The sequence below is a fragment of the Puma concolor genome, chromosome A3 (genome assembly GCF_028749965.1).
Source record: "Puma concolor isolate L17-30 chromosome A3, mPumCon1.1.hap2, whole genome shotgun sequence".
Taxonomy (NCBI): domain Eukaryota; kingdom Metazoa; phylum Chordata; class Mammalia; order Carnivora; family Felidae; genus Puma; species Puma concolor.
Window position 1 is genome coordinate 54,918,391 of NC_141669.1, and position 16,316 is coordinate 54,934,706.

The 16,316-nt window shown below is 43.8% G+C and overlaps 1 pseudogene; it reads right to left on the minus strand.

Annotated features, from left to right (window-relative positions):
• Nucleotides 1-468: 468 nt before the first annotated feature.
• On the minus strand, nucleotides 469-5,650 carry LOC147582457 (gastrokine-3-like; annotated as a pseudogene).
• Nucleotides 5,651-16,316: the final 10,666 nt, after the last annotated feature.

Sequence of the window (16,316 nt, forward strand, 5' to 3'; positions counted from 1 at the left end):
ATTGGCACCGGAGACAGAGATGTGGTCCCAGACCTAATGGCTTAAGTTTGTGTTGTGCTCTGTCTTTCTGAATTCTTGAGGGACTCCTCAAGGGACATCCTGGAGAGAGGCCCTTAGAAAGGAGGCGTTCTCAGAGCAGCACCTCCTTCTTCACACTGCGTTGGCATGCACCGCCATGGACTGCATGCATTTGAGAAGGCTGGTAAGTCCAGAGAAAGGAGTGCAGGTCGGGGGCGCTCATACGCTGGATGGCCCAGTGAGGCAAGAAACTTTATTGTTCTAACCTGGACGGAGAAAGCATACCCAATTCTCCCGATTACAAAGCTGGATCTGGGGTTGAAAGGAAAAGGTAGAGGACTGAAGAGAGCAGTTTCCCATCAGCAGAGGCCGGACTGGGGCCCTGAGCGCTGGTTCCAGGCTGGTCGCCCCGTCCAGGGAGGTCATCCTCTCCGCAGCCCTCCTGGAGGTTCAGAGCCCAAGTACCTCACCACAGATGGAGAGTCCCATAAAGGACAGAAGTGGGATTACAAAACAGGAACCAGGGTCAGTTTCCAGTGCAGTACCTTTAAAGAGAAAGAGAAGCATGTTATAAAAAAGATCATTTAATTGCTTTAAGACCCCAAGGTAGAATGGATATGTTTTGAGTTGCACCTAAATCTGATGAGGTGATCAGAACAGCTCTACTATCAAGAGACTGTGGGCCTAACCTGGAAGAACTGCCCTTGTGTTGCAGTAAATGGCCTCACACCATTCTTTGTATTTGTATTTGTATTTGTATTTGTATTTGTATTTGTATTTCTGTTTCTATTTCTATTTCTATTTCTTTTACTGACATGTAATCACCCTCCTTGACCCCTTCCCCTACCTCAGCCCCACCAGTTCTCCCTGTTCTCCTGTTGGACCCTTCCGTTATGAAGAAGATTTGTTCATTAGGTTAATTTATACTAAGATGTAAGTGACTGGCAACAGCCTAATGGAATACTGACTGTATCTGGAATGGCAGGCAGATTTTGAAGTCCTATCCCATAGCTTTCCAAGCCAGTCACCACTGATCTCCCACCGTCTTCCCAGCAGGGATGCTGGCCACTGAGATGTTCCTTTCCCAGTGAAATCTACTATTAGGGTCCTGCCTTCCAACCTCTGGGCAGCATGAGAAAGAGGAGGACCCCAAACCCCAAGGCAATGGGCTTCTAATGGTGGGATGGTGATGAAGCTTTGGGTCAGGGGAGGGTATCCACCAACTGTCAAATCCCACAAATGAGAGGGCTGTCCTTGACCTTCTGGGAAAGCTAAGATAACCTTGCCTCTTGTTCTCAATGAGCTCTGGTATCAGGAAGTTATCTCTGCCACCAGAGAGAAATTTATCCCAAGCCACATTATTTTTATACCAAGTAGCAAAGAAATGAAATAGACCAGAAAATGCTCATTAGAATTTGCCAGTGACCTAAAATTTGCATTTTTTGGTCTCTCCAATAGTCTTGGGTTTCTAGTCAAATTATTAACACACTTTCTTCCTGCTGTTGGATAAAGTAGGTGGGGACCACTTGGCCCATGTCCTTGAAAGGCATTCCCTACTGGGCTAAGTTCTTGACTTGGCTGAGCAGTGAATACAGTGTAGGTCAGGCCACAGGTGCATGGCTAATGCTTTAAAACCTGGAATAAATGGCATTTCAAAACGGTAAGACTGTATGTAGAAGTGGTACAGCAAGGAGGAAGAGAGAACACATTCCAGTGTATCCAGAGGATTGAATCTATAAAAGTTGGCAGGAACTCAAACTTGCCCTTGTCCTGTCTGTAGCAGCCATATCCTATATGGCCACAAGGTGGCAACCTTACTCTAGGAAAAAAAAAAAATCTGAGCGTGAGCCTGCATATCCTAGAGACTCCTATACCTGTTACCTTTAATTTCTCAACTTTTCCAGCCTCCAATGCTTTTCTCATCTCTAATGACCACATAGAATGCTTTCAAATTGTTTTTGCATCTATATTATGTTTTTACTTGCTATAAACAGGTGAGTGGAATAGTTTCTGTCTTTAAAAATTCGATAATTATTTTTTTAGGTAAACTTAAATACTTCAAAACCACCTTTTTATAAATGACAAAACAATTCTACCATATATTTGCGTATATATATATATATATATATATTTTTTTTTTTTAATATTTTTTTATGTTCCCTGAAGTGCATTTTTTTTTTCTCAAGAATCAGTGACCCTCCTGCCATGGACATTAGTGTTGTCCAAATATGCTGGCCAGGTTACTTAAGCAAATGATGGCAGATTTCAATGACTTGCCAAGGACTTTCTGTTGATGTTTAATTTGTTTGACTACCCTTGTAATGTAAGAGACTAGGAGGAAGACAGCTTCAGCAGTCCTGGGCTTATTTTCAACCAAAGATAATATGTGTGTATGTATTTATAAACTGAGATCTCCTTATGTGTCCAGCATCATCCTAGCAGGTCTGGAGGCAGAGTTGAAAGTACCAAACAAGGAGGGGGCCACAGTGAGCTGGTCTCCCTTACCTGGTGGTCCAGAGCCTTGTCAGCCAAAGTTGGGAAGGAAGCTTGGTCCATCTCGGCCAGGACACAGGCCATCTTGCTAAAACAGCTTAGCCGCCCAGAGGTCCTTAAAGCAACATAGCAGATCCATGTCATTCACTCAGTCACAATATTAGTGGACTCCCACTCACCATTAGTGCTGGCACATAGCTGTTCTTTAGACTGTGACATAGGGCACCGGACAGAGTGTGGTCCTGTGCTCCCCAGCAAAGGGCAAGCCTCAGGACTGGTAATGCACACAGAGCTCTGCTGCCCCTGGGGCCCGTGGTCCTGTCCAGCGCTGCAGGACTGGTGAGCCTGGAAGATGGTGGTCGGGGGCAGGGGCACCGGTGGTCATCACCTGTCTGCCATGGAGCAGCCTTCGATGTCCTCAGCTGCCTCCATGAGCTTCAGTTTCCCATCTGTAAAGCAAGAATTTGGGACCCTCTCCCACGGGCCTGTTATGAGGAGGAGAGCATCCCTTCATACATCCTGGAATCCAGGATCTGCCTTTCCAGGACACTGACTGCCAAGGCCCCCCCCCCCTGCTCCTGTTATTTCTTCCCTGTCTGCCTCAGTTTCCCTGGATGTTGCCTCTGCCCTTTCTTTTGTTCTCCCTGGACCCCAGACTCAAATATTTTCTCCAAAGCAGGCACCTTTGAGCCTCTATTTCTTGAGCAGATACAACCTTCTAGCAAACATTATCTTGCTACATCTTATATCTACCCTGAGCTACTTACCTCTCCCCACATCCACCCAACTTGCAATTGCTTGATTGCTCCCACTTCTTCCTGAAATTCACTTCAGGTAAATTGGCAGCCAGGATCACCAGTGCACCCTATCTTGATAGGCAGCTGATAGCATCTTCTACAAAGTTAATTTTTATTTTAATTTTATTTTTTATTGAAAATTCTTTTTAATTTTTCTTTTTTTTGAGACAGAGAGAGACAGAATGCGAGTTGGGGCAGGGTGAATAAAGGTGAATAAGGTGAAGTCTTTGCCCCCAAAAAGCTTGCTGTCAACCGGGGAAATGAGGTGTTTAACTTCACATGAATTTCGAATTTATTCTGACTACAAGCAGTTTTGAAGGATATGTGAGGAAGTGTTGGCAGACTTAATCTCACATTAAGGAGACCAGATAAAAAACTTGGGTGGAAGCCTGGAGCCAAGATTCTAGAAGTTCATGAGGCAACATTGCCAAATTCACAAATTTGTCCAGGGCTAGACCTTCCCAGGCTGAATGAATGGGCACGTGCTTGTGGCACCCCACCTCAGTTCTCCCCCACCTCTTGGCACGTTCAACTCACCTGGGCTGGACTTGGCTCTCTCTGTGCTGGAAGACAGATCGGTTGACAATACTCCTGCTTGGCTAGAGTTGGTCTAGAGTTGGGGCAGTCAGTGGGAGAAAGAATTGGCTTTTTTTTGCACCAACTCCAAATTCCAAAACCCTGAGCCTGGGCTTTAGATCACACTTCATCCATTTCATCCTTGCCACTAACACAGTTTTGCACAAAAGTGACCCCTGCCTATTCTGGTGCTGCCATCTTTCTGTTCATTCCTTTAGTTTAAACGGATTGGGAATTGTAAGGTGTGCTTACCCTGAACTTGATTTTGGCCCTTGACTTGCTTATGCTGATTACTACCAGGCCTCCATTTGTCCCCTCCTCCCCGGCTGGAGTCTATGGGTCCTATACAGCTTGCCCATATATTGTATGACATAATCTGCTTCTGCTTGCCGAGTTTCATTTTCTTGCCTTTCAAAATGGTTCATTTCATTTTAACAAGTACATTTGAATACCTACAATGTGCTAGGCGCTATGACCATATTGAGGACACAGAAATGAACAAGCCAGACATGGTCTGTGATTTCACAGAGTTGACACTCTAGAAGGGGCCATAGGATTGGACCCATTCATCCATTTACCCCCTTGGCTATTTATCCAAAGGATATTTATTCTTACTGGGTGGTAGGCAACATTCTAGGTGTTAGGAATACAGCGGTGAGCTAAATAGGATGGTCTTTAATGACAAGAAACTCGGTTATGGAAGAGATAGGAACTTAATACATAAACATGTCCACTGTCTGACCCTCCCTGTGTCTTCATGTCCTCCCTTACTCAGCTTAAATTCTTCAGCCAGGTAGTCTAATCACTACCTTAAATACACCCTCAATTCCCTTGCCCTACTCTTGTTGCAGTGAACCTCTTGATTAAACCACATCTTTGCCTACTCCACTGAGTAGGACACAGACCTGGAGGAGGATACACTAAGTGTTCTAGTTTTAAAAGCTTGCTCACTGACCTCTAGTGTGCCCTTAAAACTGGCAAGCAATTGTATCGTATTCCTTAGGCCCAGCCATGCCTTCTCTCTGCTAGACAACTACCGCATGCCCTTGTCTCTCTCCTTAAACGTCCAATATCTCTCCCTCATCCTCACTCTCGGATGATGATCTTGTGTGGTTGGTAGTACTTAACTCCATTCGTGGTCTTCCAAGATTTTTCCTGGATTGCAGTAGGCAGGAAGTTTCAAAACTACGTCTCCCAGACCTTCTCTAGCTGCTTTGCTGTTAGCCTCTGCCAAGAGGAGGCATTGACCCTAGGTTGCAAGGCAGGAGGAGGGGAGAGGTCATCCCAGTTTGGGCTCCTGCAATAGCAGCTGCTCACAGGTGCAGGCCCCAGGCAATCAGCATTGCTGGATCCGATGGAGAGGGTGACTTCTGCTCAGCGTTGGCAGTGACTTCACCAGCAAACCAACAGTCCCCTTACAGGACCACTTCTTCAGCATTTCCAGTTTTTTGCATTAAACTTCTCTCTGCTTGAGAATGTTTCCTGTTTTCCATATTGGACACTGGCTAACAAACCTTGCTCCTTATTCATTAAGAATATGGAAGCGATCTGGAAAGAATTTCCATATGCTCCCACCGCCGGGTCCGCTCATCCACCACCTTGTGTGTGTGTGTGTGGCGAGGACACTCGAGCTTCTTTCCTAGTCGTAAGGACTCACTCTGCACGTCCCACGTAAGGCCCACCTCCGCTTCTGATTCAGGTCCTGTTTCTTCCCTCCCATTTACGCATGTCTCTATCTCATCAACTTCTCTTCCGGCGTCATCCATATTTGCTTCTGTTCTGTATTCTTCCCATAAGCAGAAACACACGCTGCTGTGTCTCCCACATTCGAACGAAATAAATGACAGAAATAAAACAGAAAAGAAATTCCTCTCCTCACAGCATTTTCTCCTCCAAATACTGCTCCTTTTCTCTCTTTCCATTTAGAGCAAAATTCCTTGAAAAAAACATCCATACTATCTCTTCCCTACTCCCCTTGAGCCCACTCCCATCAGGCTTAACCCCAAACACTCCACTGAAACTTCCTTGAACAAGTCTAATGACTGTGGGTTAATTCTTAGCTCTTCTCTTATTGGACAAAGCAGCAGCATTTGACTCCATGGAGCCCCCTCCCTTCCCTCAGGGGGTCTCCAGGACAACATTTTCCCCACCACAGTGGCCATTCCTTCTCCCTTTCATTTCTCCAACCTCAAAATGTGGATGCATCCTGGACCTTAGTCTTTGGACATTTCTTTTTTCTGTCTACATTTAGCTCATTTAATGACTCCATCTACTGTGTTATGGCCTTAAATATAATCTACATTTTGACAACTCCATCTTTCTCTTGACCTGTAGCCTCATTTATCTAATTCTCTCCCCGATATCGAATTATCTAAAGATCAACATGCTCCAGTTGTTCTCAACCAGTCTACAGCCCACAGCCCTTCCCACTCATCTCAGTAAATGGAAGCACCATCTGCTCACCAAAGTCAATGCCACTGGAATCTTCTGGACTCTTCTTTCTTTCCCACCCATATCCAATCTATCAGGAAACCTTTCCACCTCTACCTTCACAATACAGGGTTAGACAAATTCAACTCTCTTATTACTACTCTTGTTTAATTCACCCCCATCTGTCACCAGAATAGTTTGAAAGCCTCCTATCAGGTGTCTGCCAGAGTGCCCCTATTAAATCCTAAGGCAGATCATGTTCTTCCCCTCACCGAAACCTAGCTATAGCTTCCTGTCTCCCTCAGTGCAAAAACCACACGAGTTATAGGGACCTACCAGGCCCTACAGGGTCAGACCTCCATTATCTCTCTGACTGTACCTCCTGCTTCTCCTCTCACCACTCTGCTCCAGTCACTCTGGCTTCTTTGTTGTTCATTGCTCAGGGCTTTGCATGTTCTGTTCCGTCTGCTTGGAATATTTCCCCCAGGGATCATTGCTTTGCCCCCCTCATCTTTTAGGATCAAGATGTAACCTCAGTCAGCCTCCCCTGGGCACCCTGTTTAAAACTGCAGACTCCACTCCTCACACCCTCTGTCCCTTTCTCTGCTTTACTTTTCTCTGTCATACTGATCACACCCTAACATACCATGTCATCTTACCTATGTAATTAGACCCGGTTCTTCTACTCGGATGTAAGTAAGGTCCATGAAGTGAGGGACTTTCTGCATATTTACTACTTTATCCCTAGCCCATAACATAGTGCATAGCACCTAGAAGACCTTCAATAAATGACTGTGAATGATTAGCATAAGTGCCCTCAAGCAAAAGAAAAGAGTGTCTCGAGAGAGAATCACAATGAGGACCCAATTTAGATGCAGGGAGTGTGCTAGGGAGGGATCTGGCCTCTCGGAGAAGTGGCATTAGGTCTAAGACCTGCTGAAGCATGAGCATGGCTGGTTAGGAGTGTGGGTTAGTGTGGGGAGAGGGGGGAAGCAGCCTGATTAACCATTTTGGTTTGCAAGAGACTGAGAGGTTTCCTCAGTGGTAAAAGGAAAGTGCCAGGCAAACCAGGGCTTCCTGGTCACTCTGGAGGAGAGGGAAGATTGTCCCAGCAGAGGCAGGGACAAGTGGAAATGTCTGCCGGGGAGGCCCCAGGGGCCAGGCCGGTCAGCCATTGGAGGCTGGGCCAGGGGTGGTTTCTGTTATCTGTGCAATGGGAAGCCACCAGAGGATCTTTAAAAAAATCCTTTTCAGCTCTCCTGGGAGAATGAGCTGGAAGGCTGGTAAGAGTGCCGTGTGGAGGCTTGTTATCTCCTGGTAGCAAGGGTTATGAAAGGGTCTGGGTTTTATGAACTTCAGGTCAGAGTCATTCCAGGCCCTGGTAGGGGGTGGAGAGGTGGCAGGTGTATGTTATTACTACCTTGTCCTAGGGTTGGACAGAGTGGGCAGATTGGGACCTACCTAATTTCGGTTAATATAGACACTGTGAATTGCTAAGTGGGTGAGATCGGAGTGGTTTCTTGATAAAGAGAGAGACTGTCAAGGGGGATTTCTGAGCCATTTTCTACATCAAATCAGTAGAGGTGTTAATCCTCAATCTAGATAACACAATAATTCAATTGCAGACTTTGGCTTTAAACCGCACTGCAGATTAACCAACTGTCAAGGACCTCAGCCGCCAGCAGACAGGCCTGGATGATGAAGAATGCCAGACTCATGCAGCAAGACCGTGGACGTTCCAGGCCCGACTCCCCATCATGGGCCCAGGGGCAGGGCCCTGAACTCCCGGATGGGCCTGGGCACCTACTGTCCTGCTGTCATCATTTTACCGTAGGGGGCAGGGAGAAACCCATTATGCTTTGGACTGTAGGGACAGATATCCTGGTGTGGACTCTCTCAGGCATAAGCTGTGATCTAGGAAGAGAGACTGGTAGACAGAAAAGCAACATCCACACAATTTTGTCCTTTTAAAAATAAATTTTTAAGCAGGATGACAACATTACTAAGCTTCTTGAAAATAAAATGGACACAGGGCGCCTGGGTGGCTTAATCAGTTAAGCGTCTGACTTTGGCCTAGGTCATGGTCTCACCCTTCTGAGCTCGAGCCCTGACTCAGGCTCTTTGCTGACAGCTCAGAGCCTGGAACCTGTTTCAGATTCTGTGTCTCCCTCTCTCTCTGCCCCTCCCCTGCTCGTGCTCTGTCTCTCTCTCTCTCAAAAATAAATAAACATTAACAATACTTTTTTAAATAAAAGAAAAGAAAATGGACCCTAACACTCTCATAAAGTTTGATTATTCTCGTGTAATCCCTCCTGGTATTTTCTTATGGGCATTCAACTATTAACATCATTTCTATTAAAAAACAAAAAACCCAACTTTTGTAAAAAAAAATGTGTGTCCTGAATTTTTATAGTTATATATTTTAATTAATCATTCAAAGCAGTTAACAAAGAAGGGGGAAATACACAAATCCAAGACAAAGAGGACTTTTTTCCCCTAATTACATGCATGATAATACAAAGAACATCTTTGTGTGAAAACGTTTTTATTTCTTTGTATAATTTCCATAAGATAAACTCCCAGAAGTAGATCAAAATCTATTAGTTGAAACACATTATGATTTAAATTTTTTTTTTTTTTTTTTTTTTTTTTTTTTTTTTTTTTTTTAGCAACAGCGTGAGTGGGGAAGGGTCAGAGGAAGAGGGAGAGAGGGAATTTTAAGCAAGCTCCATGCACCATGAGATCATGACCTGAATGTAAATCAAGAGTCGGATGCCCAACTAACTGAGCCACCCATGCACCCCAAAACACATTATGATTCTTGATGCACATGGCCAAATTGTTTCCCAAAGTATTGTGTTGATTTGCATTTCCACCTATGTTTGTGTATACAAATCTCATAGTAATAAATATTATCATTTTTTTTTAGTTTTATGGGTTAATAAGTGTGACAACAAAAACTTTGCTTTGCTTTTATTTCCTTGATGATTGATGAGATGATTGAATATTTTTCCATATGATTTTTTTTCCTGTTTCTTTTTTTCCTGGTTGCTTGCTCTCTCTGATTCCTGAAATGAGCTTCAGCTTGCTCCTCTGTAAAATGGGGATACCGACAGCATTACCTTGTAGGGTTTTGTGAGGGTTGACTAATCAAGCAGGGTTAGGTGATGGTTACAAGCTTAGCTTGGATGCCATTGAGCCTGGTGTTGGATGTTGGCTCTGCATTTGGAAGCTGATGGGGGAGGCAAGGTCACACTGCCAAGAGAGAGGGGAAATGGAGTTATGGTTGTAGCCATCTTTGGAAACATACCATCTGTCACAGTAATCATTTTTATCTTTAACTAAGTCTCTAATTGCACAAACAACGCAGCCTGTTAAAACATGTAAGTTAAGCCTAAAGTCTCTTTTGACCAGCACCTCAGTTCCAATCTCCTTTCTGAAGGTGACCGCCATAGTTTGCTTGGTGGACGTTGTTTGTATGTGCATACATACATGGAAAATCTGTAGTGTGTTTCTACGTTTCACATAAATAGTATCGTGCTGTATGTATTTCATTTCAATGTGTTTTTTTTTTTAATTTTTTTTTAACGTTTATTTATTTTTGAGACAGAGAGAGACAGAGCATGAACGGGGGAGGGGCAGAGAGAGAGGGAGACACAGAATCGGAAGCAGGCTCCAGGCTCTGAGCCATCAGCCCATAGCCTGATGCGGGGCTCGAACTCACGGACCACGAGATCGTGACCTGAGCCGAAGTCGGACGCTTAACCGACTGAGCCACCCAGGCGCCCCTCAATGTGTTTTTCACTCGGTATGTCTAGACATTGTATTATGTCACACACTGAGATCTATTTTATCCTTTGCATCTGAGCATCATATAGATAGAACATAATTTACTGAATAATTCCCTGAGTCACCAGCAGAGAATGAGAATGCCAATTTCCAGCTTCCCCCTGACAGTTACAGACAATATTTTCAGTTTTTGCCAGTCATGTTGGTAAAAATGACACAATTGTTTTACTTCGCATTTCTCTGATTATCAGTGAATATTTACATCTTTTCGTAAGTTTATGGGCCATTTACTTTCCTTCTGTGAATCGCTTACACTTTAAAAATATATACTTAGCTCTCTTCAATTGGGTCTTTTAAAAATTATATGGGCCATTTACTTTTCTTCTGTAAATTGCTTACACTTAAAAAAAAATATCCTTAGCTCTCTTCAATTGGGCCTTTTAAAAATTAATTTGTAAGAGTTTCTGGATATACTATTCCTGTGTTGCAAAATTCTTCTATTAAATTTCACTTATCTTTTTAACTTTGTTTATGGTCTTTTATTCTGATGTAATCAACTTTATCAATTGTTTAGTATAAGGCTTAGTTTTGCATTTGAAAAATGTGTTTTCTTTAAAAGACTTTCCTTCCCCTAAAATATTTTTCGTCAATACTAGCACTTTTGTGAGTTTTGATCTATAATTCATTTAGGATTTAGTTTTATGAATGTGTGACTTAGGTTTTAATGGACAGTCAGTTGTTCCAATTCCGTATATTAAATTCTCTCCCCACCGATTTGAAATTGTATCCCTCCTGCATGCCAAATTCCTATATATGCAGATATGCTTCCAGACTCTTCACTGTGCTACATTGATCTATTTGCTTGCTCTTGTGACTGTACTGCAGGTTTTAGAACTATGTCTTTCTAATTTATTTTTCCCCTTAGCTTTATAGCTATTTTTCAGATTTGTCTTGGCTGTTCTTTCCTATTCAGTCTTCCACATGAATCTGGAATCAAGTTATCAAGACCTTTGGATTAGCAATTCATTGATTGATTAACTAATTTGGAGAGAATGATATACTTCCCTGCTATAAATTTTGTCATTTTCTTCTTTCTTCCTCCTTCTCATCCCTTCAATGGAGAATGCCATTTACAAAGCAGCCACAAGGTGGGTGTAGGAACAAAGAAGGTGTAGCTCAGTCCCATCTTCAGATGCCTGGTAAGAGACTCAGAGAGGAAAATGAGTGCCCTGGATGGAATGAGGTTAGAATTATCTGCACAGGATACCTTATACTCTGTTTACCTTACAAACATTTCACCTCTGTTATTTCCCTTGGAATAGGCAACAGCTGTGACCTTTCCCCATTTTAGAGACGAGAAATGAAGCCGAGAGAAGTGAACAAAACGGCTTCTCTAGGCTATGCAGCCAGTACGGTATCATGCAGAACCCACATCCACCCACATCAAGCCTATCGCTCTTTCCACTGCATCCAACTGCAAATTTCAGGTTTCCCTTCTCCACAGTGTCTGAAAGGAATACAAAGTAAATGGAAACTCAAATCCAAAGCAACAGCAGGAGAATGGGTGCAGGACCATCAGCCCTGTATTCAAAATCTTGGCATCATTTAGCAAGTACCCTAGGTAAGTGGAATAAAACAAAGAGATTGAAAAAGCCTTTTCCCCTCTCTCTTTTGGGATCCAGTTTTCTCTGTGGCCTGGCAGTGGCAGGTCCTAGATGATTTGTTGAGTTAATCGGGGAATCGTCTGGCTCCTGGAGAAGGACAAAGAGGTTTGGAACTATTAGGGCTGGAAACCCAAACCCAAGTGTTTCTCCTGGGTCAGGTCACTTCCCTGCATAGACAGTGCTGTCCATTCAAACCACTGGGTGTGGCCTATGGAGACTTTTGGCAGCTGTGGCCAGTGCAGCTCCACCTGTGTCCCTGCTCAAGGTCAAGGACCACCTCAGGCATCCCAGACAATGGCTGCATGCCTTGCCCATATCCATGGTCAAGAGATATCTGTCCTTCATATCTTAGATCCAAGGTATCCACCCAACATTCAATACTCTCCCATAACTGTTCCTATAAAGAAAGTCCATCTTATCTCTTGCCTAGCCACACATGGCAACTCCTTGTTAGTGTGATATTCCTCCACCCCTTTCTTTTATCCCCAGGATTTCCACATTACTCAATATCCAACCTTTGTCCCTAGTTTGCATCCTGGTTTAGCAAGTGCTGCTCACGGTCCTTCACAATTATCAGTCCATTGCCTGTGACCTTCAGACTAATTGTCAAGGGAAGCAATCCGCAGGCTAACAGATACACTTCCAGGGTAGACCATTTGGCCCCATAGGACTGTTCCAGCCTCTTCATCACAGAAGAATTTATCGATGTCATCTTGTGCTCACCCAGCCAGATCTCCCCTTATCTCAGTGTAAGGATAGTATAAGAGTATTATTATTGTTCCAAATTTTGACTGCCCTTCCAGGGAATGGAGGGAAGCATTTTCTCTCCCTGCCCCATTGACGTCAGACTTGCCCAAATGACTCGTTTTGGCCCCTGCATGCAAGTGGGAATCCCACGTGGAAGTTTCAAGAGCCAGATTCGTTCCACCACATTCCCCTTCCTTCCGCCACAAGCAATAGTGAATTTCAAACAGAGGCTTCTCTGTCTCTCTGAATCCCAGAGTGAAGATGACAAGTAGATAGGCAGGTGACATATGACGGACATACATTATGAACAAGAAACACACTTTTGTTTTCAGCTTTTTGGGGTTGTTTATTCCTGCAGCATGGTGGCAGGAGGATGCACTGACTCAACTCCTCAGGTTTGCACAGAGGGGCAGCCATTTCTTCCATTCTTCAGCAGGGAAGCAATATAGTAGAGACACTCCCAGCTTTTCCCCATCCTCCAGCCTCTTCCCTAGAGATGTATCTTATCTGATTGTTACGAGGGAGATGGGCTGGCATAGGCAGCTCACTCTTTCCAGGCTCCTGTCAGGATCTGTTTGTCTACAGGGAACTGGCATCCCCTGTACTCAGCTGTGTGGGTAAGTCCCAGGAATAGGCCCTGTGGAGCTGGCCTGTGGTGACCGGTGGTGACAGCAAGTTGGTTGGTAAAATACTAAGAAGTCTTGTGGGAAAACATCTAAACCAACCCAGCTTTTAATATGAAAAGATGATATTTTAATCTCTATATATCCGGACCTGTGTCTAACTCTCATATCTGAACTAGGAAACAGTGGTGTTATATATTTGCCCCCTAAGACTCAAATATACAACATTTATGTGATCCAACTCTATTCCCCCATCTTCTCATATAGCTTCAGTGACATCCCTAAAGCTGTTCCTAGGGGATCTGTGGGCCATCCATAAACACTAGAGGGCACACGCTGGACAGCTGTTACTGTCCGGACCGCAGGAGAAAAGAACCTGCCCATGTAGGGGATCATAGGGCTGTTGTTTGTGATGGATAAAAACTCAGAAGGCATCGTGTTTCTGACTTGCCATGACATCCCTCAGCAAACTGCTTCAATGACCCAAAATAAGGACTCAAATATATGGTTGAAGAGGTCCTGGACTGCACCTCTGGTTCACACCTCTTGGCCCAGGTCCATTCAGTTAGAAGATCAATATGTGTCATCTGCCTCACTTAGCAATCACGTTTCCTTCCCTCTGAGGAACTAACCCAGGAAGACTGAGTGGTGGTGGAAACAGACCACTGCGTGGCACCCTCCACCCCAAGCTACTAAAGCTATTGGTTTAGGCTGTTCCATTGGGATAGGACAATAGCTTTCAATAACATTACATACATGTTCATGTTGAAAATGAGAGCTAGAGAGGTCATGTGACTTATTGAAGGCCACATGGCTATTATTTCTATGCTTCCTTTCAAGCCAAATAATAATAACTGTGACAATTTATTGAATGTTGCCTTATGGATACAATCCCACGTTAACCTCTTGCCATATATTATCTCGTTTAATTCTTACACTAGCTATGTGAAGTGAGTCTTATTATTATTAATTTGAAGATGGGGAAACTGAGACTCTGAAAATTTTTATAGCTTGCTTGAAATCTGATTCCATAGGGGCGCCTGGGTGGCGCAGTCGGTTAAGCGTCCGACTTCAGCCAGGTCACGATCTCGCGGTCCGTGAGTTCGAGCCCCGCGTCGGGCTCTGGGCTGATGGCTCAGAGCCTGGAGCCTGTTTCCGATTCTGTGTCTCCCTCTCTCTCTGACCCTCCCCCGTTCATGCTCTGTCTCTCTCTGTCCCAAAAATAAATAAACGTTAAAAAAAAAAAAAAAAAAAAAAAAAAAATCTGATTCCATAGCTGATTCTATCACCCACTGTATACAGTTGTATTATAGAATTTAGTATCATAAAATTACAATACTGGGGCGCCTGGGTGGCTCAGTCGGTTAGACGTCTGACTCTGGCTCAGGTCATGATCTTGCAGTTCGTGAATTTGAGCCCCACATCAGGCTCTGCGCTGACAGCTCGGAGCCTGGAGCCTGCTTCAGATACTGTGTCTACCTCTCTCTCTGCCCGTCCCCGCTCACACTCTGTCTCTCTTTCATAAATAGATAAACACTTGGAAAAATTTTAAATTATAATACCCTGTTATAAAACTCAGAAATCGAGTCTGAGAGCTAGCCTGTACCATGTACATGCGAATTCAGATCCTGTACAACCAAAAAGAGATTTGAGAATTTTAGAATGTCAGAGCTGGAAGACATTGAGTGCCTGCCACTACAGGGCCTCCCCACCACCCCTGTTTTCCTCTACAATGACCCTAAGTGCACACACACACACACACACAGAGCACAGATTTTCAATGTCATCTGCCATAGAGAAAAACATTCTCAGGGAGCCAACAGAGCTCCACTCTGTTCCCATGTTGATCATTATATCCCGACCAAGAGGTCTACTCAGATTTATTCACCTGTGTTGAGACAAAAATGAGAACCACAGCTAGTTATCTTTGGTTGAGAGGTCTAATTTTAAAAAGTGAATACTGGCTGCTCAAATGTTCTTCCCTCTCATATGTTTGTTAAAAAGGTAAATGCTATAACCCTTACCACTTAGGGGTTTTCATTGTCCAAAGTAATACCTCAAGATTGATCAAATGAATTAACATCCCATTTTGATGGTCTCACTTGTTGGGAACAATGGTGTTCAAATGCCAATGTAAATACAGGACAATAGGCAGAGCATTGCCTACATTTGTCCACAGGTGAGTACCAGTTCCATGTTATTTATTTATAACTTATTTCTATTTTCACATAATAGAAGAGCTATACTAAAGTTGCAAGCAGAGAAAATAGCACTATATTTTCCTGACCAATTTGAGTGTAAATTACCACTCTGATGCCCATTACCCGCAAAACCTTATTTGTATTTCCTACACATAAATGCAATATAACCATCAAAATCGGGAAATGAACATTGGCACATTATTATCCTAACCCTAAGCCCTCAAACGCTTTTTGCCAACTGTCAAACTTAGGTTCTTTTTTTTTTTTTTTTTTTAATTTTTTTTTTTTCAACGTTTATTTATTTTTGGGACAGAGAGAGACAGAGCATGAACGGGGGAGGGGCAGAGAGAGAGGGAGACACAGAATCCGAAACAGGCTCCAGGCTCTGAGCCATCAGCCCAGAGCCTGACGCGGGGCTCGAACTCACGGACCGCAAGATCGTGACCTGGCTGAAGTCGGACGCTTAACCAACTGCGCCACCCAGGCGCCCCTCAAACTTAGGTTCTTTATAGAAAAAGGACCCAGTTCAGAATCACAAATTGCGTTTAGTTGTCATGTCTCTTTAAGTTTTCTGTAGTTTGGAACAATTCGTATTTCCTTCACTTTAATGACCTTGACATGCTTGAAGGTTATAGGCCAATTATTTTGTAGAGCATCCTTCCATTTGCAATTATTTGATGTCTCCTTATGGTTACTTTCATAGTATACCTCACTGGTAGGAGCATCACTGAAGTGATGCTGTTTTCTTGCTGCTGCACCCATCAGTGACCATGCTCACTGTGATCTCCGATTAAGGTGGCCTCTGTCAAGCTTTTCCACCATGGTTACTCTTTTTCCTCTTTATACTTAATGAGGATTCCTTCGAGAGATTCTTGGGAACTATGTAAATATTCCATTTCTCATCGAATATTCTCTCCCTCTCTCCTTCCCTCCCTCTCTCCTTTCCTTCCTCCCTCCCTTCCTTCCTTCTTTCCTTCC